Genomic DNA, 26,196 nt, shown 5'->3' with positions numbered 1-26,196 from the left:
GTTTCAGAGAAGAATGGTGGGACTGTCATGAACAATACTGATTTCCTTTGCAATAATTGCTGATTTTAAAATGTGCTGAGTTAAAATAGACATTGCCCAGAAACAATGGAATGGCTGTGACGTTACAATCGCTTTGAGTAAGGAGATTCCTTATTAGGCACACTGAATCCATCATCTCCAGTGGAATTTGAAAAAAATGATCAACTAGCTAGAAATATACTCCCCCTATAGTCAGGACAGAAGCATGACTTCTAAACAATTTCTTTTATTTAAGTAATACCTTTGCTGATATTGCCTTGCTCTCTATTCTGAATTCCTATGAGAAATAGGTAGATGATAGAGAATTTAGTGTATTTATAAAATATGTTTCATATATATTTAAAGTTTTATTTATATATATTCTCTACTTCTCAGAAAATTTACTAGCTATGATGATCTTACTAGTATGGCTAGGAAATGTTTGTTTTTTGTCTTTCTTTCTGAAGAAGAAGAGAAGAATGGATTGAAAAATAGAGCTTCATTAAAAAACTACTTGTAAAAATATCTCTTCATGATAAATCTTATAATCCCATGTCTTATCTTCAAGTGATAGAGAAGCTGACAATTCTCTCTCAAAAGCTGTGTGGCATTTGGTTATCTTCAGGCAATTGCTGGTCTTCCTTACTCTGGGTCATCGAGATTAGAACATCTGCATGGTGGAGCACTATTTTCCATCCTCTTTCCACCTGAAAATATAGAATAATTTCATTATTTAGTCAGTCGAATTCTGATGCAGTGCTGGAATAATTATGATTCCAATATGCTCCCATGTTATTTTTAATGGGTCTCTCTCTGTGTGTTTTCCCACATGTAAAGAGGTAGAGAAAAATGCATCTTGACCAAAGAAAGTGAAATTTAGACTAGGGTTAGGGTTAGGGTTAGGGTTAGTAGGGACTCCACTACTGCTGCTGAACAGGTAGTTACCAAATCCAATAAGAGAATCTTTCGAGGCTATAAGAACAACTGAGAAATGAGTAGAGAAAACAATACAGACTATGAATAGAAGATAAAAAATCATTTGAATATTCACTTTGTTGATTAATGACAGGGAGACTTTGAAGATATTACTTAACTTTCCCAAGAGTAGAATTTTAAAATGAAATTGTGTTAATGCTCACTTCATATGTGTTAATATGTGTGAACTATGTGGCAATAGTAAGTTCTCAACATGTACACCTTCCCCATTCTCTGCATTGTTGTTAAATATAAGCTGACTTTTGAGAAAGTTTATCCAACCTTTTCTGGTTTCTCAATTTTATCTGATAGGAGTATAAATCTCCATCCACCCAACTATTTTGGACCATATCAAATTCTGAGGAGCCTACTCAAGTAGCAAGATTTCATATAGAACTTTCATAAAATACTTGAGTCAATTTGTAGAAAATATCTCTGTGGTCCTACCCCAACACTTCTTTTTTTTTTTTTTTTATTTTAAAGGTTTTATTTATTTATTTATGAGAGACTCACAGAGAGGCAGAGACATAGGCAGAGGGAGAAGCAGGCTCCCTTCAGGGAGCCCAATGTGGGACTCGATCCCAGGACCCTGGGATGAAGCCCTGAGCAGAAGGCAGATGCTCAACCACTGAGCCACCCAGACACCCTGAATCGAGGATATTATGATAAAATTAGTCATTCGTGGTTGAGCAGTTTGGTATTGTCTAAGTGCAGCTGTGAGTTAAGCACTAAAAAAAAGTATACAGTTTCTCTGGTGGAAAAATAAAGATTTTATTATAAAGTGGTTTTGACATAAGCCCCAATGAGTTCCTTAAATTCATAATGTCTCTCGAAATCTAACCTTAATTCAGGATATAATGATCTACATGGTGACATAAGTTAATTTTATTCATGTCACAATTGGTAGTGATGCTACCCCAACACTTCTTTAGGATATTTTGGAGTCCTCGAAAGGAAGATGTGGTGGCTGAAGTCATGAGGGTAGCTCAAAGAATCTTATTTCCGGGGAGAAACACGTTCTATTTGACACACAAAATGAGAAGAAAAAAGATTTTACAATCAAGTTGAAGAAGTTGAAATTGAAAAGATAAATCAGGCAAAGTATTTTTAAAAATCAATGACAATATTTGTAAAATAGAAGTAAGTTCAGACTTAATATTTACTTTTATTTTAATACTGGCTCCTAATGGAACTTAAAAACAGCTGGCTTTGTTGATCTAATGGTTCCATCTACGACTGAATAGACAGAGTCAGAATCATTAAAGTTCCATTCTCATCAGATTTGTGCTTGAGAAAACTTAGTATACTCCTGCAATAATTTATTATAGACATTTCTTTGTTTCTCTTAGAAATATTATTAAAATGACAGAAGGGGATGAAATGAAATAGTACAGCAATTAAACAGTTTAAAACTTTTCAATAATAGAGAAGCATTCAACTGCATCTTTCATTACCACCATCTGCGTTGTATATAACATTTCAAGATCAACAGCAGGCAGGATTTTGTTTGTTTCTTTGTTTATAGGGAATTCCGACCATGGTAGGCTTTTCCCATTTCTGGAGAATACTGTAAAAAGGAAGATAGTTATCTTTCTTGGATGGCAAGGACATTCTCAAGGTCTTTCCCAAACTATTCACTTCCCTCACCCTCACCCTCCTCCCACAATAAACCTACTGTAGTCTCAGCCATGAATATTTTCATTCAAAATAAAGAGTACATTATCTTCTTACCTAACCTAGTGAAGGAAAAAAATTGATAATGATATATTCTCATCTTCTGGAATGTTAAGTACAACATGGGTTTGAATTTCAACACTAAAATGGAAATCAAGGCTGGAAAAAAGTCATCATTTGTGGTTTCATAGAAATTAATGTTCCGAATTGCATTGCCTCCTAACGGCCTCATGGAGTTACCACAATTTCCAGTGTGGGTAGCTCACTTCTCAATTCAATTCATTTTAATTCACTTCTGTTCAATTCAAATACACAAGAATTCATTGAATACTTTTTGAACAGAGTGAACACTCTGATGCTATATATCGAAAATTGCAAGAAACTCTTGACTTTACTTCAAATGAACTAATTTTCTGGGCCAATGATTTTAATTACTAGTTGTAGTACTTGGTCTTTTTTTTTTTTTAATTCTGTTCTTTTAAAAAGTAACAAAATAGCACCACATTCTAATACAAATAGTTAGTTGGATAACCCTCCTGCCTAAAGATGGCAACACTATCAATGCTGAGCTGATGTTTGACCCACAGACTCATGGTGAAAAGGTATGGAAATCTAAAAAAGAAGTATTTGGGGTGCTTGAATGTAGTGGGAAGCATGGAGCAGTGAATAACTTCTAGGAAGGCAGATGCTGGACTGGAAATGAATTAGCTTTGGGTCGATGTCAGAATACTACTTTCTAGTCATCACTCTGCTACCAATTGTGTAATCTCAAATGAGTTATTCAAACGTCCTTAGACTCCTCAGTCATAAAGTGAGAGAAGAGAACCAAAAAGCCCCTTGGGTCCCTTCCTGTACTGGGTTTCTAAAATTGTAGTTTTTAAACTTCCATGGGATAAAATCCAACTCGAATTCTGACACATATTGACAGGCTTCTTTTCTTTCTTTCTCTTTCTTTCTTTCTTTCTTTCTTTCTTTCTTTCTTTCTTTCTTTCTTTCTTTCTTTTTCTTTCTTTCTTTCTTTCTTTCTTTTTCTTTCTTCTTTCTTTTTTTTTTTTTAAGAGAACAAGAGACAGAGGGAGAGAAAGAGAGAGAGAGAGGCACAGGCACAGGCAGAGGGAGAAGCAAGCTCCATGCATGAAGCCCAATGTGGGACTCGATTCCGGGACTCCAGGATCACGCCCTGAGCCAAAGGCAGATCCTCAACCACTGAGCCACCCAGGCATCCCTATTGACAGGTTTCAAATAATCTTTGAATCTCCAGCTTATTGTCAAGTCCACAATTATACTCAGATTATTTAATGTATTTTCCATTGTAAAAACCTCTTTCAATTTTTAACGTTATTTAAAAATGCAAAATAAAACTAATGTACAAAATAGATTCATAGTTATATATGAAATAAATATGTAATAGACACAAAACACTGATTCACCAATTTAAGGAGATCTTTAGATTTTTACATATGTTCTATTCAGTACCAGGGTAGTACTTTATGTATTTTACTATTCAGTATCATGTTTATTACTATTGCTACCAAACTCATCAGACAAGTCTTGAAATATTGGGACACTGTCAAGCTTATGATATCAGATGGGAATCTTCTAAAACATTGAATTTTCACTTAAAAGCTTGAGTTTTGCCATTGGTTGCCAGTTGTTTTCTTAAACATTAGAGGCCTACTTCATTCATTTCTGAGAAAATGTCTGCCAAATATGCAAATCTCAGTAGCCATTGTTTTCTGCTATACTCTGAAGTAAAAATGGCATTCCTTTTAAAAAAGGAATTGTTCAGTTCACAACTCAACTGTGCAAGTGCTTTTCCTCAAGAAAACCATCATACTTCAATGTGCAAAAGTGCTTATGTGAACTTTCCATTTCATCATGAAAAATATTAAATAGATGTGTGCTCAAGTTCAGATGCAAAACTTCTATAAAATGAAATAAACAATTAAATTAATAGAATTACTAAATTTTAATAAGTGAGAAAATGTACTTACAAGGCTTATCTTGAAAGGCCACAAGATGAATTAAAATTTATATAGGAGCCTAAATTAAAAATTTATATAGGAGCCTAATTAGTCACATATACCATCTAGCTTGTCTCAACAGTACCTTACTCTTTCAAGGCTATATCCTTGGAACAGCTCCCACTGTGGAAATGGTAAGCAGAATGTATACTCCAAAGACAGAGGAAAAGGTGAGGAGTCTTTGGTTGCTGGTGTCCAGGTTGTAGGTCAACCAGTGGTCACATATTCTGATGACCTCTTCCAGCATCACACCTCTGTGATTGATAATTACTATTAAAATATCAATGAGTCCCTTTATTTGTTTACTGATTTAACATAGAATCCTGTGGTTGATCCAATTTAGAGGCATGTCCTTCCTCCTTGGCAATCATTCTGAATATACAGATGGTAGATATCTTGGGGTAGGAGTCCCCATATCCCTTCAGTGGGTTTGATGAGATAAAAAATATTTTCATAATAATTCTATGGCATATGGGATGGCTCAGCGGTTTGGTGCCTGCCTTTGGTCCATGGTGTGATCCTGGCGTCCCAGGATCGAGTCCCACATCAGGCTCCCTGCATGGAGCCTGCTTCTCCCTCTGTCTGTGTCTCTGCCTCTCTCTCTCTCTCTCTCTCTCTCTCTCTCCATCTCTCATGAATAAATAAATAAAATCTTTAAAAAAATAAAAATAATTCTATGACATAAATTACTTATTTCACTGTGTTAACATTTGTGCTAATTGTATAAAGCAAGGGTGGTAAAATTTCTGGTGCTTTATTATCAATCAAGGCAGTAGAATCCAAATATGCTACACTCTTGGTTCTCAGTTTTTAATTTATAATTGCCACTTTAATTCTTTTTTAAATCCAATTTCACTTTAATATACTCATAACAGGGTAGTAAATATTAGTAATTCTTTGTCTCAGCCTCTAACAGGCTATCGACTACAGTAAATTCTCAATAAATTACTGAACAATTTCTCAGAGAATCAAATCATTATGGCTTGTTTGATGTAATAATAATGAACACAAATGTCTTTAATTCTACTTTTTGGTATTTATATGAGTGATATTTATCTAATTTCTAATGATGGTAAATGGGATGATTCATATTTTTTTTTGCTGAAATGGCTCTAAATATTGCAGAAGAGTTCAAATCATTGGAAGCGAAGCTGTGTGTATGTGTATGTGTGTGTAAGAGAAAGAGACAGTTTCAGATTCCTTTCCATTTAAGTATTATTGTGAGTATGACTACAGTAAAGGGTAAGACAACATTCACGCTATGCCAGGCTGTCATGTGAAGGGTTGGGCCATAGGGCCTATGCCATTCTCATCACGAACTGCTCTCTGCACAGCCAGAGTTGAACTGTCTGTGCTGTACATCTGGATGAAACTGTACATCTGGATGAAATTTCAGTAAATGAGATGGGGAAATTATTTGGCACTTTGTTTCCCATGTTTGTCTGAGAGGATTAAATTAAATTTTGCTGGGTCACCATTAATGCACACGCCCTGCCATAAGCAAATGACAGAAGATTTAGAAATCTTCTTTAGTGAAATCCTTTATCTTATATAACTGCTTTCACTGGTAAATAATTTAGCTGAATTTTTATATTATTTTCCAGACTTTTGGAAGTCTCAGAGTCAGAGACATTTAACGTTGGGAGCAACTTTGGTGATAACCTAATTCAACACTTTTGTTTTGTTGACCTTGACACACAGAAAGGTTAAGTTGTTTACTCCAGGTTACCCCAAGCCCTGACTAAATCAGAACTTGAACTCAGTTTCCAAAGCCTCAATAAAAATGTATACACTTTACTTTTTACTTACGTTAGAGTTCAAATTAGAGTAGGAACAATATTTTCCTACCTAATCTCTTTCACATGGAATCAGGTCTCTTTACTTTTACAAAAGAATTAAAAAGTAAATATACTTGATGTTGGAAAATAATCTTTTTGAACTAACTGCAAGTTACTTTTCTAGCACAGCTACTAGGGTTTTTTCCCCCAATATTATCTTGTTTATTCCAGCTATGCTATTGAATACCCACTCTACTAAAAAAATAATAGTTTTCATAATACATTTCAATTTTGTTTTCAGTTGGCTTAACTTCCAAAAGCCCTAACTCTGAGAAATCTCAACACTGTCTTCTATTAACTTTTTATAAGACAAATTTTACATACTCTAAAATAATTCAGCTCGTACCTTACCTTTGAGATTTGAAAGTTATCAATAACAGTAGCTTAATATATCCACTGAATACAATAAAAACTAATAGGAAATCTACAGGAGACACTCGTTTAACCAAAATGATTTACTTTTCCCAGAAAAACATTGACCTATGTCCATTTCACTCTGAATCCATTTTAACCTATTTAAAATTTGCCTGGGTACTGCTATTTCCATAGACTTAGTTAAATACTCAATGAATAATTTGTGTTTGCTCCTAAACCTATATATGCTAGCTATACTCATAATTATGATTATAATAGAATGCTTTTATTGGTTCCTACTATTTTGAAACTATGTATGTGCATATGTAACAGATAACTTTGGGATGCCCTAGCATGGCCCCTTAAGGAAACTTTCTAGTGATGAGATAGGACTCTTTGAATTAAGAGTATATTGCAAGCTGTTTTGTGAGGTCTTAAATCTCCTATTAAGATCAATCTTAATAGACCTTTTATTAATTTTATTAGAATTTATTAATGTAGAATCATTTTTAAAGATTTTATTTATTTGTTTGTTTGTTTGTTTATTTATTTATTTATAGCAGAGAGAGAGCAAAAGAGAAAGACTAGGAGGAGAAGCAGAGGGAGAGGGACAAGCAGACTCTGCAGACTCTGAGTGCAGGGCACAAAGTGGCCCAATCCCATCACCCTGAGATCGTGACTGAGCCACCCAGAAGCCCCACTAATGTAGAATCTATTAATAGGAATTATTTTCATTCTCATCATGCACCCTGCGTATTGAATTTATACTATTGCAAATTTGATGTTTTTATTGTATTATTTTCCTAATACTGTAGGGAATTGAAGCTCTCCCAAATAAATTCAGTTCATTTCTCCAATGTCCAATATAGTTATCTTATAATTTGGGGGGAGAGATAAATGTGTTTTTTACTTTTATAAAATTTTTATAAAAGTCAGTTTTATAGTCCTGTAGGTTTAAAGTAATTACAACTCTCTTTTCCTCACAAATTATAATCTCAACTTCTCATGCCTATACTCATCTACTTATTTTGAATCAAATAATAGGCAGAAATACCTGATTCCAACCATATTTTATTACAGAAAAATATTCTACAAATAACTAAACCCTTACCTTGAACAATACAAGTACAGATATTTAAATAACAATATAAATATAGCAATTAAAATACGAATATAAATAAAATTAATGATTGGTACCATTTCATCTCTTAGCAGAACAGTTTGTAAAAAGAATATTAGGGTCAATATTTTGAAATTTAAGACCAAGTACTTTACTTATACTTTTTCAGCCTCAGTTGTAAAATGGTAAATGGGTAAAGAAAATCTAAAAAAAAAAAAAAAAGTATGTATTCAAAATACTTAAAACAGTGCTTAGTTTAGCCAAGAAACTTGATGATTGTTACTCTCTAGTTCTCCTTTCTGATTCCCCTAGAGTATTTTAGCAATCTTTAATGTTTGCAATATTGATACTTTTTTATGCTGTTTGCTATTTGTGTCACAGAGATGCCACTGTTGATGCCCAGAAGAACAACAAAAATGTTTCTTTATTTTGTTTAATCTATAATAGTTCTGACTTCTTTTATGATTAGTTGGAAATAAAAGGCTACTGTTAGTTCAATTTGGTTTAAAATTTATTCCAATCCAATAATTTTAACAGTCCTCTAAGAAAATCCTCAGTCCTTAGAAACTGAAATCCTGACTGTTATTTCCATTCTCTCTATGCACTTGATATTTTCAAGGATGGTATTGAGTTCAGGGATGGGTCCAATTTGGAATCTTTAGATATATACAAGGAAAAAAAGGAGAGTCTTTGGATTCATCCATCAGATACTGGATTTCAGTCCCCTGTAGGGTGTGTGTTCTGTGTCTGCCACAGTATTTGGTTGGCCTGGTCCTTACTTTGGATATTCTGCTCCTGGCATTTTTTTTCCTGATATCTGAGGCTGATGAACACAAAATGAAATTTTTTCTGCTTCACCAATGGCTCCCAGTTACCTAGCCCTTACTGTCTTGCAGACTTCCATTCTTCCATTCTTCCATATGGATCCTTGCTCCAGGCACTCCATCCACCATGGAATGTTCTTTCTTGCCACATAGGGACCAAGATGAACTTGGAAGCTAATCCCATAATTTATTTCTCTGTGGCTTTTTCCCCATTCCCATAACTGTAATGCTGTCCCTTAAGCTGGCACAGGGTCCTTTCCATAGAGGAGAGGAGTCCTTTCCAAGTGTCCCAAATGGAGAATTGGACAAAAGTTCCTTGTCTTCAGCTTTCTTTTTTTTTTTTTTTTTTTTGTCTTCAGCTTTCTAATCAAACTAATTGACACATTCACACCTGCAGGCCAAACTCAGAGAAGTGAAATTAGCACATCTACCTGACAGATTCCTTGCCTGGTACTTTCCCTGTAACAACCAGGATTCAGAGAGTCTGCTGATTTCTTCCTGTCAACCTAAGACTTCCTGCCATTGCCTGGTTTACAGCGCTTGAATCTTGATTGGTAAAATGGGTGGTAAAAAAATTAAAAACTAATTTCTTCCTCAGCAATGCTTCACTCTCAAACCTGGTATCTTCTCAAAAATTCGTATTTGCAATATAGTCTGAGTATTGATTTTTGTTTTCCTTTTACACTCTCACTGCAACATTTTAATTATTCTCAAGGAGATGTATCTGAGCTAACTAGGAGAAGGTCATGTCATGAAAATGCACAGTATAACAATCCTTTAACTTTTTTTTTCAAATAGTTTCTATTACATATACTAAACTACTGATATTTTTTCTATTTAAATTTATATCTAGGATATCAAATCAAAATGTCTAAGAATTCAATGTTCAATGCTATGTGAACTCATTCACAATATTTTCTGTTTCTATTTATTTCTAGCAGTTAATGTATTATTTTTCACCAAAAAAGGAAGAACACATATTCAGACACTCTGTGAAAATAATGTTTCCTTATAGATCTTGTGAGAGTAAAGATCAAATAACAATCCTTATATTGCTTGTGAAAATGAAGAATTTAAGATTTTATAATATTTTTAATTAAATTATAGAAATGAAAATGTGATATTTTTTAGTGTTTATCTGATTAGTCACCAATGTACATTTATTACTGTAGTGTATGAGCTTCCTTTCTTTTCTTCTTTTCTCTTTCTTTCTTCTCCTTTTTTTTTCCTTTCCTAATCCATTTTAGGCTGCCTCTATGGATTCCAGCATTTGTCCCAGTACGATCTTATATGGAAAGAAGTGATCAAAAAAGCATCCAGGATATGGTAAGCAGAATGAGGCATAGAGTCTTGCTAAGAGAATTTTACAATCTGTTATGCATGATTGAGTATCGCATTTATTCCTAAACTACTTTCTGCCATTATTACTCGCTATAAACTTTTTCCCAAAGTGCATATATTTAAAATTTATTTACATGTGTTTTCCTTAAACACTTAAGCCCTCTTACATTTAAGCTCTTGAAGCAATGCACTGACTCAATAGATAGAAATACTCATTCATTACAAAGAAATATGTTTTAGATTCTAAAAAAATTCGTGGAATTTCTGGTGCCATTCAAATAAAGGAGGTAAGTTTCTAAGATGCATGGGGGAATCTCTTATCCAGAGGACTTTGGAAGGTCATAACTATTTCATATTTTATTGTGCATAGAATGTACTTCTTTGAAGATGCTCCCATTATATTTAATCTAAATTATTATACTCAATCTTTTAAGGTCTTGTCCCTCTGAGTTGAATTCTCTTTCTTTCCATTGTTATCTATGAAATTTGATGAAGTGAAACTGGAATAAAAATGATGATACCACTCAATATGGTCTTCACAGCTCTGCACATCTGGAGATAAACAAAATGGCATGTTTGAAAATGAAAGTTAAACAAAACAATGGCAAAATGTGCTGTAAAAAATTTTGTAATTCTAATTTGTCTTTTATTAAAGTTTACCTTTGATAACTTGAAATACTTGATTTTGTATATATACACTATTTGCAACCTATTTATAATGAGTAAATGTGTTTTATATATTTAATAAATTAAGTACTAAAAACAGTGGTTATGACTTAGCTTATCTTGGTAACTTAAAATTACTTATTATTACTTTTTTGAATAAAGAAATGAGGTAAGAAGATCAAAACAACTAAGAAAACTAATGAATCAAAATAGTAGAACAAATAATTCCAAAATTAAATGAAATATGGTGTTTTATAACTGCTGGATAAAATCTAAGAAAATAAAACTTTGTGTTTTGTTTTTGTGTGTGTGTCTGAGCACATGGAAACACACGATTGATAGATTACTTTTATTGTTATTATTTTCAAATTTCTAAAAACATATATTAAGTATTTTCCACAGAAAAGAACCATATGTGCTCTTTAATATTGGCTAAGAAAACTCCCTTGGATAAAATAAATATTAACACTTGGCACAAAATGTAAGTTGTGACCATATTTTGCTCAAACTACCCCAGTATTTTAAATTAAAGGAGGAAAATTGTAACTTCTAAATTTAATTTTTGTGAAAGTTAAGAGCAAATCGATGAATGCGTATCAAACGACCGCTTGTCCCCATGCTCCATGAACTGAATTTCTACTTAATATCATATGCTTTGAAGGAGCCTTGTAAGACTACCTTAATCTTGTAGACTACCTTGAAGACTACCTTAATCTTGTTTCCCACTAGAGAAATATTATGCCTCACCTCTACTCCAGAGGTCAGTATACTTCCAACCGAAGTAGGAATTCATTGAGTTCTAGAATGATTCTGCTTTGTAAAATCATATAGATGAATAGATTGAAACTTTGTCCCAAAGAAAGCATTCAGTTATGTATGAGTGTCATACTCTTGTGACTTGTATCCTTCTCATACACACACATAGAAACAATGAATTAGGGAGTAAATTAAGACACTTGGCAGGATTCCATTTCTGTATATTTTCTAGGAATCTCCCCAACTCCTACCTTGCCTTACAAACTTCGAAGGAATTAAATGCTCTTCTGATTGTTAACCATATATATGGTTATATATCTCAGTTATATAGCTCATAAATATATATATATGAAAATTGTATATATATATATACATATATATATATATGCTATCAGCATTACAAAATCAGTTCAGAGAATCAAGCCCATGAGAGAGTAGGTGAAGGAGATCCATTTTAACACTCATTTTTTTTTTGAAAAACAATAATGAAAAGACACATGGCACCATTCATTTGTGAAAATATAAATAATGTGGGTAACAGAAAAAAGCAGGATGAAATCTCTCAACTAGGCGGGCTGTACTAATTTCAAATTGGGGCCGCAATTCTCAAACCCCAAACAACTCTTTCCCTAGCCTCACTTTTAGCTGATGATTTTGATGAGTATTTCAGTGAGAACATAAAAGCAACCAGAAATGAACTCCCGCCAGCTCTCAACAACACATTTATCTTCCTTTTAGCTATTCTCTGTTTTTTGCCATCAACAAAGGTGAATTCTCCATGCTCCTGCTTGAAGTCGATGCCTCCTGCTCTAACCTACTCCACTACATCCATCGCTTCATTGCTGCTCCACTTTCTCTCCTAAATCATCAACTTTCCCTCTAATCATTCTCATCTGCATAGCAACATGCTATTGTTTCCACGGTCTTAAGAGAAACAAACTGAAAATTACTGTTTGTAACAATTGGCCCAAACTTCTGCATCCTTTCTCTTCCCATTCAGTAATATCCTTGCAAAGAGTTGCCTGTGGGCTTCTCCCTTTCTTTTGGTGGCAGGGCCACCCAAAGATGAATTTTTTTGCCCCTTTAAAAATTGTTCTACTGTCTTCTACTTGTCTTTATCGAGCATGATTAACTTTATAATGGATAAGTGACAATATTTTAAATGTCTACCATGTTGCTGGATTCAACAGTTGGCTCTCAGCTTTTACCTTGCTTTGATTTATATAGAGCATTTGATTAAATTGATCACTCTTTATTTTTAGTATACTTTATGGGGGGTTTTGGTATATTTGTGGGTTTTTAAATATTAATTTATGTATTTGAGAGAGAGAAAGAGTGTGCATGTGTATGGGCACAGGGGTCCAGGGTGGGAGGTCAGGCAGAGGGAGAGCGGGAAGGAGGGAAGCACAGGCTGGCTCGATCTCACAACTCTGAGATCATGGCCTAAGCTGAAATCAAGAGTCAGTCGCTTAACAGACTGAGCCATGTTGGTGCCCCTGTACATTTGCTTATTAATTGCCAGGCATTATACTCTTGAATTTTCTCCATTCGCTGAGGCCTCCACCTGGTTCTCTTGTCCTGCCCCAACTTATATTGCTGGAGGCGCCAAGCACAGTCTTTAGAACTCAGCCCTATCTAGTCTTTCTTCTTGGATGATCTCAGAATTTTACAAGCCATTTATATTCCAGTGGTTCTCCAGTGGTTATATTTCTAGTCCACACATGTTTCCTGAATTTCAGATTCACATATTCAAGCCTTACTTTAAATATTCTCTTGGATGTTAAATTGATATTTTTTGAACTGAACTTCTGACCTTACCACTGCACCTACACCAACCCACTCCAATCCACACCTCCCTGGAAAATTCAGCTTTCACATGGTGTGCATCTCAGTGGATGGCATCTTCTCTCCATTTGCTCAAACTGTGGAGTCATTTTTGATTTCTCTATTTCTCTTACACTTGATCGAATCCATCTGCAAAAGTAATTGGCTATACCATCAATATTTATTTCATAAATGATCACTTCTCAACCTTTTGCTGTGTTCAATCTAGTCTGTGCCATCATTTCTCTCTTGGATGTTTGCAGTTAGCAACCTAACAGGTTTCATTCTTATTGTTTCTTCTCAAAATAGCATCTAGAATAATCTGCATAATATGTGACTTAGAACTTATTTAATTATATCCTTCTTTTTTTTTAAGGATTTTATGTATTTACTCACAAGAGACACACACACAGAGAGGCAGAGACATTGGCAAAGGGAAAAGCAGGCTTCCCTCCAGGGAGCCTGATGTGGGACTCGATCCCAGGACCCTGGGATCACGACTTGAGCCAAAGACAGATGCTCAGCCACTGAGCCACCCAGGTGCCCCATAGCCTTCTATTTTAAGCTGATCGTGGAGTCATACCAAACTAAAATCTTACATGAATATTAAGAAGCAAAAGTGGGGATCCCTGGGTGGTGCAGCGGTTTGGGGCCTACCTTTGGCCCAGAGCGCAATCCTGGAGACCCGGGATTGAATCCCACGTCGGGCTCCCAGTGCATGGGGTCTGCTTCTCCCTCTGCCTATGTCTCTGCCTCTCTCTCTCTCTCTCTCTCTCTCTGTCTGTGTGACTATCATAAATAAATAAAAATAAATAAAAAAACATAAGAAGCAAAAGCGTATTTATTAATAGGAGAATAAGTATAATATGCTATATTCACATGGTTATGTTATCATTAAAAGCGGTTCTGTGGTCATTCATACTAATATGAAAAATATTTATGATAGATGTTTTAGTGAAAAAGGAAAGACTAGTTACATGATTACAAGTATATAAAAGCAAACAATGATGACATAACAAAACCAAAAACAAGAATAACGATAAACTGCATAAACAGAAACTAGAAAAAATAGTTCATATTTTTATGAGTTGTTTTCCTTAGATAGTGATTTTTAAAAGTTTTTAAATGTTTCTGATGTGCTCTAATTTTTCTTTTATTGATATGAGTTTTATTAATTATGGATAAGTGATATAGTTCTGTAATTAAGTATAGCTTATACAGAAGATTTAATTTAATTTAAAATTATAATAGGTAACTTCTGCCCCCCAATTTATTATATTTATTTTTTCATCTTTTGGATGTAATACCTGATTTTTAATGTAGTGGCCTACATTCATATGTCTCCATATTAACTTTTTAGCTAATAGGGAAAAATAATATGTATACATCTATTGAAATAAATATTCATAGAAATAATAATCTACAGGGGATCCCTGGATGGCTCCCAGTTTAGTGTCAGCCTTCAGCCCAGGTGGTGATCCTGGAGTCCCGGATCGAGTCCCGCATCATGGTCCTGCATGGAACCTGCTTCTCCCTGTGGCTGTGTCTCTGCCTCTCTCTCTCTCTCTGTGTCTCTCAGGAATAAATAAATAAAATCTTTAAAAAAAAAAAAAAAAGAAAGAATCTACATATTAGTAAAGATGTGTAAATAAGAAGACCTAAAGTACGATTCTGTCCCTCTTCCCACTAAACTAGCTTTTGAGCTTTTTTTAATAATGGAATTAAGTTCATAATTTCAAGATTTTGAATAATTCATTCCCTTATATAATTGTTGATGTTTCTTCTCCTTTTGCAAATACTGAAATATTGGATACTATGAAAAATTAATTTTAAACATTTGTATTATTTTTAAATAAATGTTCTCCTTTTGGTATTCAATATTACATATATTTATACTAATACTCTTCTTGACTTAATGGCTTAACTTGGCTTGCTTCACTTTACTCTGCTTCCAGTTAACTTCATTTTTCTTTGTGTAGCATCCACTTTTCTGCCCATTTATGCCTCTGGGGGAATGTTTGTCAGATTCCTCTACAAAGAGAATATACTCCTGTGACATCCCAAATTGGTGATTTGGACTATTTCTCTATTAGCATGTTTTTGTTCCTATTTGTCATATGGCATTTTGTAAACACTTCCAAGATTCTTAAAAAAAAACACAGTTTCTGTGTGGTACAAAGCAAAAATTGTTCGATATTTGTAAATCTACTAAAAGCAGGAGAAGTACTACAAACTATTTGATTTTTGTAATGGATAGAATCAGACTTCTTTTTTTTTCAAAATGTAAGTTAGAAAGATAACAGATAAAAGATGTTCTTGGGGAAAATGATCTATAAACTATGACAATCTAAGATTAGAAACAGGAAATACCTTTTGATCTAGAGATATTTTTGTTTTATGACTCTTTTTTCTTTTAGTATCTCTTCTTTCCATCTGGATGGACTCATTATCACCTTTAGTTTTTATCTCCCTTTGAAAGGGACCTTTTAGAGTACTCACAGAGCTTTGTAAAATAAACTAAATTGCTGCTAATTCTCTACGTTTAAGAGGAAAATGCATTTTGGAAACATGAATAAAAATGCTTGCTTAGTAAAATTACCTAATAGCTATAACAGAAAGAAGGTATTTTTTCTTTTTTTCAGAGAAAGAAGGTATTTTAAAATACCTCCCATAAAGAACAGATCTGTGAGTTCTGAGCAAAATGCTATAGCAGTATAGCAAGGTGATAAAAGTTCATAAAATAATAAAATATAATACTTTCCAATTATTAAATAATTGCAGTGTGCTAAGGTATTTTTTAACTTTTAAACACATGTTCTTTAAGTAAAAAAGTGTTTCATTTCATGTTTAAACTTCAGTGTGAGAAGTACAAATCAAAGCTAAAGGTAAGTAACTTCCCTTTGTAAAAAAGGAAAGAGGATAGATTTTAAGGGAAGAGAATGAATCTAGAAAATACGGAACATAATTTTAGAAAACGGTCATTTTTCAGGTCAAAGATTCAGTTGGCTTTTCAGAACACATCACTAAAGATGAGGAGACGGGTGCGGTTGAAAGTATAGATTACATTTAGCAGTGCTCTTTTTGAAGTTCTAAGTTTCTGAGAAATCTCAAATCATAGGTATCATAGATACCAAACCATAGACATCAATTGCTACTGTATCATTTTATTGGTAAAAATCAATGTTATTGATTTGCAAAGAAAAATTAAATGGCATCTGGAGAAACAGTACAATTAGTGTTAGTGTTTTTACAGTCTCCTAGCACTGATTTTAGAACTAAATTTGAAGCCTTACACAAGTTAGGTACATGATTAACACCTTGCAAAAGAACACCTGTGAGGCTGCTAGATCTTTTTTCTTTCCTTCATTTCAGTAACTGACTCCTCTATTTTTCATTCTCCTGTAACATTAAATGATAAAAACCAAGTTGAGCAGGGAGGGAGTAAGAAAACTTAGAGCTAGTGTCTGGGTGTGTGGTGAGATTGTGAGTAGGTGGTCTACACGGTCGGGTCATTTGACCTACCAAAGGGGCCAATGAAAGGAAAACAGTGTGGGAACCATTAATCTTTAACTTGTTTATACAACTGTAATTTTGTATTGCTTGTTTACTGCCCCTCTGATGACAGAAACAGCTCTTCCTTGACTTAGCAACAGGCTTCTGGTCATCTTCCCTAAAAACCAATTTGTGATAATCATGATAATGTTTTAATAGAATAGTTTAATAAAAGTTCAAAATATTATCTAATATTTTAAGTAAGAATGATCTTTGACTATTTTAAAGTATTAGTAGGCTACTTCTACCACATAAGTATTATGGCTTTAATGTTTACTTTTCTACAAAAACAACTTAAGTTTGAGGAAAATAATGTTTCTGCAATGAAGTAGTAGGTATTTATGGAAAATATACTTTTCATCGTAACAGATCATTGGTTAAATATATATTTTAATGATATTTTATATGCCTTTTATTTGTTCCTAGTGTAATAAGATCTTTGGGAATTATCTTCATACTATTTCCATTTAATAGGTATCTCCTGGTGGGTTCTGTTTTAAAAACTATAATTAGGTTAAGTTTTCCTCCTGATAAAGATCCCAGAATTTCTATACAGCAAGTGATTATTTTGTAATGTACATAAAATGTAAATAAAGTCCAAAATAAATTGTGAAGTTCTCTCCTTACCAATAAATGTCTTCTTTCATTTAAAAATTCATTGTCTACAATATACCAAACACAGTGCTGAGGTTGGAACATAAAACATACACAATCCTGAGACTCCTGAAATTTATAATCTAAGATGGAGACTAGTTTTGAGCACACAAATTGTTCTATAAGTATGGCATACTCAGTTAAAAAAATAATTTAAAATGTTTAAAATTCTAAGGAAGATAATTTATTCCTAGATATTTATTTTGAAAATGTTAATTTAAGATGAATAACAAGTTTGAATAAAGACTACCCAATAACACAAGAAAATATGTAGTGAATAAAGAAAAAAAAGTTATCTGAATATTTTTTTACTAACCATTAAAGATTTAGTTTGATTTAATACATGTTCCTGATTTGCTTAGTGGTTCTCAAAATTTTGATCATCTCAACAACTTGAAGACTGAAATACATATTTCCAGCAAAAAAAAGTGGCTCATTGAGATAGTGATTCTCAAGGCATAGGACCTTGATATCAGAATCATGTTGCTGGGTTTGGAGGAAGCATGTGTAATTTTTTTTAATCCCATTTGTTGATTAATTCTGACACATCCTACCAATAGGCAGAAAAACTTTTTCTCTTCTCTCTCCCTGACATTCCCTCCACTAACTAATGACAGTCTCATAATTTTAGAAAACCTTAAATACATGGCAGAGATTTCAGAGTATTCACAGCTTAGTAGAAGAGGTCTCTCAGTTGACCTGACAGGAAGGATTTACCAAGAACTTTTTAATACCAATAAAACAATGCATTTAAAGAATTCAAAACATTTAATCATATAATATTTGTTTACCAAGACTATTACTACTATTTGTGAGTTAAAAATATCTTTTCCTGAAATTAGACATCTTTATGAAGAAATAATCATAAGCTATAGTGCTTATCTCATTTTTCAAGTAGCTGCATTTACAATTACATTCATATATATAAAAGGTTATGAAATACCCTTAAATAAGCTTTCCTATTATTGATAAAAACTGTAGGATTCATAAGAAAAAAATCTTCAGAATTTCCAAAAACTCAGCCAATATCTTGACAATGCAGAAAATATTTAAGAATAATAGTCTTAAAATACAAATATTCTTAAGAAATAAATAAGCTTTAAAAATTGGTCAGTGTTACCTGAAAGTCACATTTTCAGCTTATACAGGATAAAAAAGCAGATCACATTAGAAGCAGTTTTAACATCATGCATAATATCTTACTGCCATGTACTCCAATTAATGTGTAGAAGAAAGAGTTTTACATAGAAGGGTAGAAGTGAGGAAAGAAGGAAGGAATGGAATCTGAACCTCTCTATAGTTTACAGAATTTCAGCACCAATAAACACAATGTTCTCATTCACAGAGAGGCTAGAAGCTAGACTGACCCCCAAAGGATTCTCATTGAAAAAGGAGAGCTACTTGAAATAATAATTATTCCTTGACTTGAAAAGATCCAGCTTTCCCCCCAAGACATGAAATTATTACACATGCACAGAACAGCTGCTGGAAATTGAATGAGGATGTCAACAACGCTGATAGCACATGGAAGGGTGCGCAGACAGCTTCAAAGGGAAATCGATGAATGCATGGGTATATGTGCTTACCATAAGCACTTCAGTACTATCACCATAATGTGTTCATTTCGTTTTGTTCTTCTATATTCCATTTCCATTCTTAGATTTCCTTAGGACTGGGAAAGATTAAAAAGCCTCTGTGAAAATGAAAGCAGCTAATTTAAGTATCTAGAGTCAGACGACAAAATCACAGATCCTTCTTCTATGTCAGTATTTCTTTTTTCTTAACTTATTTTGTACACATTATTCTGCTGCTATATTAATTTTGTTTATGAAAACAATGATTTTTAAAAGTTTTTAAATATCTGTTTGATATTTACCCTGGTAAAGGACTCTTCGTTAATGTTTTTATTAGAACTGTAGGGATATTACGTTTAGTCAGCCCAGACTTTTGTTTTTACCACTCTATGGCCTGTAGTCCTATTTCGTCTGTATCCACCATAATAGCATTGGGCACATGGCCCAAGCTGGCCAGAGAGTACTATACCCTGGTTCACAGATAAGCATGTGGCCCATGCCCAGACAATTAGCATAGTGTTGCCAATTAAAAATAGTTCTGGAATTGTATATTCATTTCCTCATAGGATGGACAGTCCCTATACCAGTGGAAAGTTTACTTTGGTTATACTTTAAATATAGATAAGCAGAAGGCTAGACTCTAAAAGGAATAAAAATTTAAACTAAAACAAAGAAACCACAAACTTCTGTTTTCCAATCATTGTGTAGGAAGCTTGGAAGTTCCCATTCTATCCTAATAAGTAAAAAGCTGAACAAACTGAAAAGTACACAGCTCCTCATAGATTCATCAGGGAAGTGACGTCAAAGGGCAAACCAAGGTCCCTTCATCAAAGATACATGAATGGCAAATAAGGACATGAAAGATATTCTACATCATTTGTTGTTTGGGCAATGCAAATTAAAACAATAACAAGATACTACTACACAACTTTTAGAATGGCCAAAATCCAGAACACTGACAACACCAAACACTGGTAAGGCTGTAGAACCACAGGAACTCTCACTCATTGCTGGTAGGAATGCAAAATGGTACAAACACTTTGGAAGACAGTTTGGCGGTTTCTAACAAAAGTAGAAACAGCACTGTGCTGCTGTGTGTGTATGCACACGTGTGCATGCATGCTGAAGAGTAAGGAATGTCCATCCATTCCTAACTGTCATGCCTGAGAACATTAATAAAAGGTTCAACCTCATATGCCTGGAAGTGATCACAAGACCGCTATTGAGACATGTCTCTGTTTTCTGGTTCCTTTTGAATCACCAGGGCCCCTCCATAGTTTGCTGATGTGGATAATCATGGGGAAGTTTGCACCCAAATAGATTCCAGACTGACTGTGAGTGGCCCTCATATTCCCCCCTGTGGTGCTAATCCATGGTGTCTGACCTGGTATGACTACTGCAGCAACCCATTCTGTAGCCCACAGAGCCTGGACTTGGGGCAGAGAGTCATTAACAGCCTGGAAGTGGAGTTCTCTCAATCTCAACAACGCTCATGTCATGCAAATTTCTCCCAAGCTGAAAAGAAAAGAACAAACAAACAAACAAAAAAAAGTTAATGGCAGTTTCCATATCACATGCTACACCAGTTCAGGGCGAGAATTTTCTAATAAATCGTTTCTAATATTAAAACTGCTTCCTTTCCTATCATTCCAAGTTCTACCCTGAATTGAGAGAGAGAGAGAAGCTGGATAGGCCCTAAATTCCTGCGGGAAATCCAGATTGATGTCTCCTCTTTGTGAGGAGATAGAGCAGGAAAGGGACGTCTAGCCCCCCAAACAAAGGACTAACAGGCATAAATACATTATTCCACCCTTAGGCTGGCCTGCCCTTAAGAAGGAACTACGTAGCCAGCAGGTGATTTTCACTGGGATAGTGGCTCCCATTATTTCTTGCAGTGGAGCGCTTCTACCACCAGCGGTAGTGAGCCAGGGCACGGTAACCTACTCTTACCATAGGATTCAGCAACCGTGCTCTTTGTTATTTACCCTAATGATCTGAAAATTGCTGTCCATACAAAAACCTGCATGTGGATGTTTACTGAAAATTGTCAAAACTTAAAGGCAACCGAGATGTCCTTCTGTAGGTGAATGGACAAACTGTGGTACATCCAAATAATGAAATGTGATTTAGTACTAAAAAGAAATTAAGTATCAAGCCATGAAAAGACATGGAAGAAACTTTAATACATATCACTAGATGAAAGAAGCCAATCTGCAAAGGTCATGTACTGTCTGATTCCAACCTTATGACATTTTTGAAAAGGCAAATTATGGAGACCGTGAAATGGTCTGTGATTGTCAGGGATTAGGGAGAAAGGAAGGATGGGTAAGCAGAGCACAGAGGATTTTAGGGCAGTGATACTATTCTGTCTGGACACACATTATTATACATTTGTAAAACTTCATAGAATATACAACATCAAGAGTGACTATGACTTTGGATGATGATGTTTCAATGTAGATTAATCAGTTGTAACAAATGTACTGTCTGGGGGCACCTGAGTGGCCCAGTTGGTTAAACCTCTATCTTCCGCTCAGGTCATGATCTCAGGGTCCTGGGATGGAGCCCCAAGTTAGGGTCTTTGCTCAGCGGGGAGTCTGCTTCTCCCTCTCCCTCTGCCCCTTCCCATTGCTTGTGGTCTCTCTGTCTCTCAAATAAATAAACAAACAAACAAATAAATAAATACATACAATCATACACAAAATACTCTGGTGGGAAATGTTAATAACGGGGGAGGCTATGCATGTGTCAGGGAGAGGGTATATAGACAATTTCTGAATGTCCTTCTCAATTTTGCTATGAATCTAAAACTGTTCTAAAAAATTATCTATATATAATGAGTTGATAGTGGAGAACCTTTTACTTCTCGGAGGAAACAGGTATACAATAAATGGGATTATTGTCATGTCATTAATTGTACATATGCAAAGTACATGAATATGCAGAAATAATATTTTTTTCAATCCGTTTTAGGAAAATATAACCATATAATTATATAATTAATCATGGCAATTTTTAGCTCATTTCTCTCAGAAGACCTCCTATCTCTGAGAAAAACCACATTGATTATGTCTGGGAGTTAACAAATATCATATGTGCTCAAGAACTAGTCATTTCCACCATTTTAATTAAAGTCATTCTGTAAGTCACTTTCATCGCCCCAGATGATACTAGATGTACTTCCTGCTGCTCCACAGTAACTCCTGGATTTCCATAGTTAGAGTGTATCTCCAGTGGTGGATGCCCTAACCCTCCAGGGCCCAAAGCAGTGACACTGTCTGCAGTGGTCTAGGAGTGGGAGGGGAGAATGACCATTCTCCTTTGTGATATAGGGACACTGATATATTTGATATAGCACGAATGTGTTTTAGAGTTCTAATATTTAAGGAGCTAGGACAGAAGTAGATTTAAATAACATGACCCTCTAGAATTAGTATTTCCTTTTTCCTCCCAATGATAAAAGTGTAGTCATTGCATAAAACTCGACATACCTTAGCTTGTCTTTGTCTTAGGGTGTGCTAGCCTTATCACAACTCCTTGGCCATTCTCTATTTTACTTGATTTGTTTATATAAAGGATGCCTTAGTCTCTTTGGGCTGCCATAACAAAAATACCAAAACAGAGTGGTTTACAAACAACAAGGATTCATTTGTCCCAGTAGTGGAGCCTGAAGATTCAAGATCAGAGTTCCCGGCAGTATGTTAGAAGAGTGCCCTGTTCTGGGCCACAGTGTTCACGTTGTATCCTCACGTGAGAGAAGGTATGAGGGAGCAATGTGGCGGTCTATTTTATAACTGCACTAATCCCATACATAAGAGCTCCATCCTCAGGACTTAATCGCCTCCCAAAGATCTCACCTCCTAAAACCAACACATTTGGCATTAGGATTTCAACACAGAAATTATAGAGCTACACAAACATCCAAACCATAGCAAGGGGTTTTTGAAAGTAAAATTTCAAGTTATTAAATGGAATAATTTTAACTGGTAATTTTTGTAACTATTTTACGATTTAGATAACATTTTATTTAATCTAAGTATTAATTTAATTAATAGTGAAAAATAAAATTCAGACAATAAATTAATGTATACAAGTATACTTTTCTTTTCCATACCAGGATTACCAGTTTCCTCTTTTGGTGGAGGGGAAAAAAATCCAATCTCAGTAATTTCTGTGTAGCCTTTCAGAGAATTTCCATATGTAAATACAAGAAACTGTTTGTAATGGGTTGACAGCAGCCCATCAAAAGGTGTCTCCACATCTAAACCCTGGAACATATGAGTATTGCTTTATTTTGAAAAAGAAAAAGGACTTCTGAGACACAATTAAGTTAAAGATTATAAAATAGGACTATCCTGGATTATCTGGTTAAGACCTAATCCAATGACAAGTGTCTTTATAAGAGATAAACAAAGGAAAAGGAGACGTGTAGTTGGAGATAGAAATTGGAGTGATGTAACCACAAGCCAAGGCGGCTGGGAAGGAAGAGGAGATAAAGAAGGCATGGATCTAATTTTCTCTAGAAACACAGCCATGCTGGCACCTGGATTTCAAAGTTCTGGCCTCCAGAACTAGGAGACAATAAATTTTTGTGGTTTTATGCCACCGAGTTTGTGCTAATTTGTCACAGCAGGCCGAAGAATTGAATGCTTGCCCCCTAATTAAAACAGGAATATACTCTACTCAATGATTTTCACAATTCATCTTATTGTTTGATTCTCTCTTTTTTGTATCAACACACGTAAATGAACCAAATTTTATTAATATCTGAAAAGTATTTCATTACTTGGCTATATCAAAATTGATTTAACCAGTTTTCTATTAAGAGTCGTTTAGGTTGTTTCTTACTGATTGGTACCACTAACACCAACAAGTTCACATTTTTCTACACATGTGGATGGGTAGCTGTCCATCTACAGATGTACCACTTGTAGAATACATTTTTAAGAGTAGAATTATTTTTGAAGCGACGTGCATTTTAATATCTCCCCTTCATTCCATTAATCTTCTTTCTTCTCTCCTTCCCTCCACCCCAATCATTGTACAATACACTGAAGAAGTAAAAAACAATGTTGTTTAATGTACCTGGTGTTCTAATGGAGTATGAGTTGAGAAATTAGTGTATTAAAGGATTACGGTACACACAGCACACAGATGGGGACATACACTGTACAGAGGGATGGTCCAGTCTAGCTTTAGCAAAGGCATGATAGAGGGAACTCTTGGTTGGAGTCTTAGAAAATTTGTTTGCTTGTTGGGGAATTCTATGCAGAATGAAGAGCCATAAAAAAAATAATGAGAGGGTGGGCAGCCCGGGTGGCTCAGCGGTTTAGCGCCACCTTGGGAGACCCGAGATCAAGGCATGACCCTGGAGACCCGGAATCAAGTCCCGCGTCGGGCTCCCTGCATGGAGCCTGCATCTCCCTCTGCCTGTGTCTCTGCCTCTCTCTCTGTGTGTGTCTCTCATGAATAAATAAATAAAATCTTTAAAAAAGAAAAAAGAAAGGGCAATGTGAAAGAGCAATATATTGATTTACCTGAAGCAAATGTTTTTAAAAAGGAGCACGAGGGAAAGCCTGGAGAGGCAAGTGGGTCCAGATTGTGGAGTCCCAAACAGAATCTGAAACTCTTCTTTTCTATGGAAATATGGAGCCAATGAAGGATGAAAAGGAATGATATGGTTAAAGTCGAATTTTTGTCAAGTCATGTTGACAGCAGTGCAGAAGATGGATATGCTGAAGTATGCATAGGGACTGGAGGCTGTAATCTCAGTTTCTCAGTTTGGAGATACATTTCTATTTTACTCAGCACATTTCAAAACACCTCAAACTCGGTATGTTCAAAACAGATTTTTCTTTCTTTCTTTCTTTCTTTCTTTCTTTCTTTCTTTCTTTCTTTCTTTCTTTCTTTCTTTCTTCTTTCTTTCTTTTCTTTCTTTCTTCTTTCTTTCTTTCTTTCTTTCTTTCTTTCTTTCTTTCTTTCTTCTTCTTTCTTTCTTTTCTTTTCTTTCTTTCTTTCTTTCTTTCTTTCTTTCTTTCTTTCTTTCTTTCTCTTTCTTTCTTTCTTTCTTTCTTTCTTTCTTTCTTTCTTTCTTATTTTTTTTCAGATTTTCTTTCTAGTCTCATTGTACTCTATGTCTCATCAGGAGAATCCTAAATCTTTTGAACAGCAGATATCTTCTAAGTGATTCCTTCCACTACCTCATGACTTCCATAAACTTGGCAGTCAATACCAGAGAATCTACCTCTGCATCGTCTTAAAAACCTGATGTCTCCTCTCCATCCTTATGTCCACTGCCTTTAGGTCAGACCCATACCATCTCTTATGAGGCTGGTATCAATGCCTCCCATCAGATTATGTTTCTTTTCATTTTTCTCCTATGGAAATATATTTAATTTCCCACATCGCCAAAGCATTGTCTGTCTACAGATTCCGGTTATGCCATTTTTTGGCTTCAAACCTCCCTTGGCATTCTGTTGTCCACAGGACTGTGTCCTGCACTCCAGTCTGACTGCAGTTTACCCTACCACCTGCTGGAACCATTTCTGAAATCTAGCCACCAAATCTGTCATCCATTCCCTGTGTACACCAGGCTTTGCCATGACTGCATGTCACTTTGCGATCTGTTTCCCTGCCCTAAAAATATTTCTCCTTCTTCATCTGAAAGCTCCAATTTTTTCCCTAAAAAAATAGAAATGTCAATAAAAATTGGCATTTCCTCTTAGAGAATCACCTCATGGTCTGTGGCAGAGTGGCTCCACGCTCACTGTGCTGTGACCACATTTTGTTCTTAGATGACGATACTTTCTGTCCTGTGTTATAATTTTTGCATTTAGGTGTCTATCTCCACTGGTTTTCAAGCTTAATGTGAAAGGAGCCTAGCCTATTACTTGATGCATTTTAGGTACTGAATTTATGACTCTCAAATGAATAATTACCCAAGATTATGCCTCTATTTCAAGAACATGCTTGTTATGAGGGAGACAAATGTACTCTTCATAT

General features: G+C 34.8%; 1 long non-coding RNA gene across 1 annotated transcript; it reads right to left on the bottom strand.

Annotated features, from left to right (window-relative positions):
- Positions 1–249: 249 nt before the first annotated feature.
- Positions 250–25,041, bottom strand: LOC140612059 (uncharacterized). The gene is made up of 4 exons (XR_012013377.1): positions 24,732–25,041; positions 20,579–20,709; positions 19,207–19,313; positions 250–725 (listed from the first exon to the last, which is right to left on the bottom strand). It is a non-coding gene; the product is annotated as an uncharacterized lncRNA (long non-coding RNA).
- Positions 25,042–26,196: the final 1,155 nt, after the last annotated feature.

This window comes from Canis lupus, chromosome 20, assembly GCF_048164855.1.
Source record: "Canis lupus baileyi chromosome 20, mCanLup2.hap1, whole genome shotgun sequence".
NCBI classification, from domain to species: Eukaryota; Metazoa; Chordata; class Mammalia; order Carnivora; family Canidae; genus Canis; species Canis lupus.
Note: the sequence above shows the minus strand (reverse complement) of the source record. Positions and strands in the feature narration are given on the sequence as shown.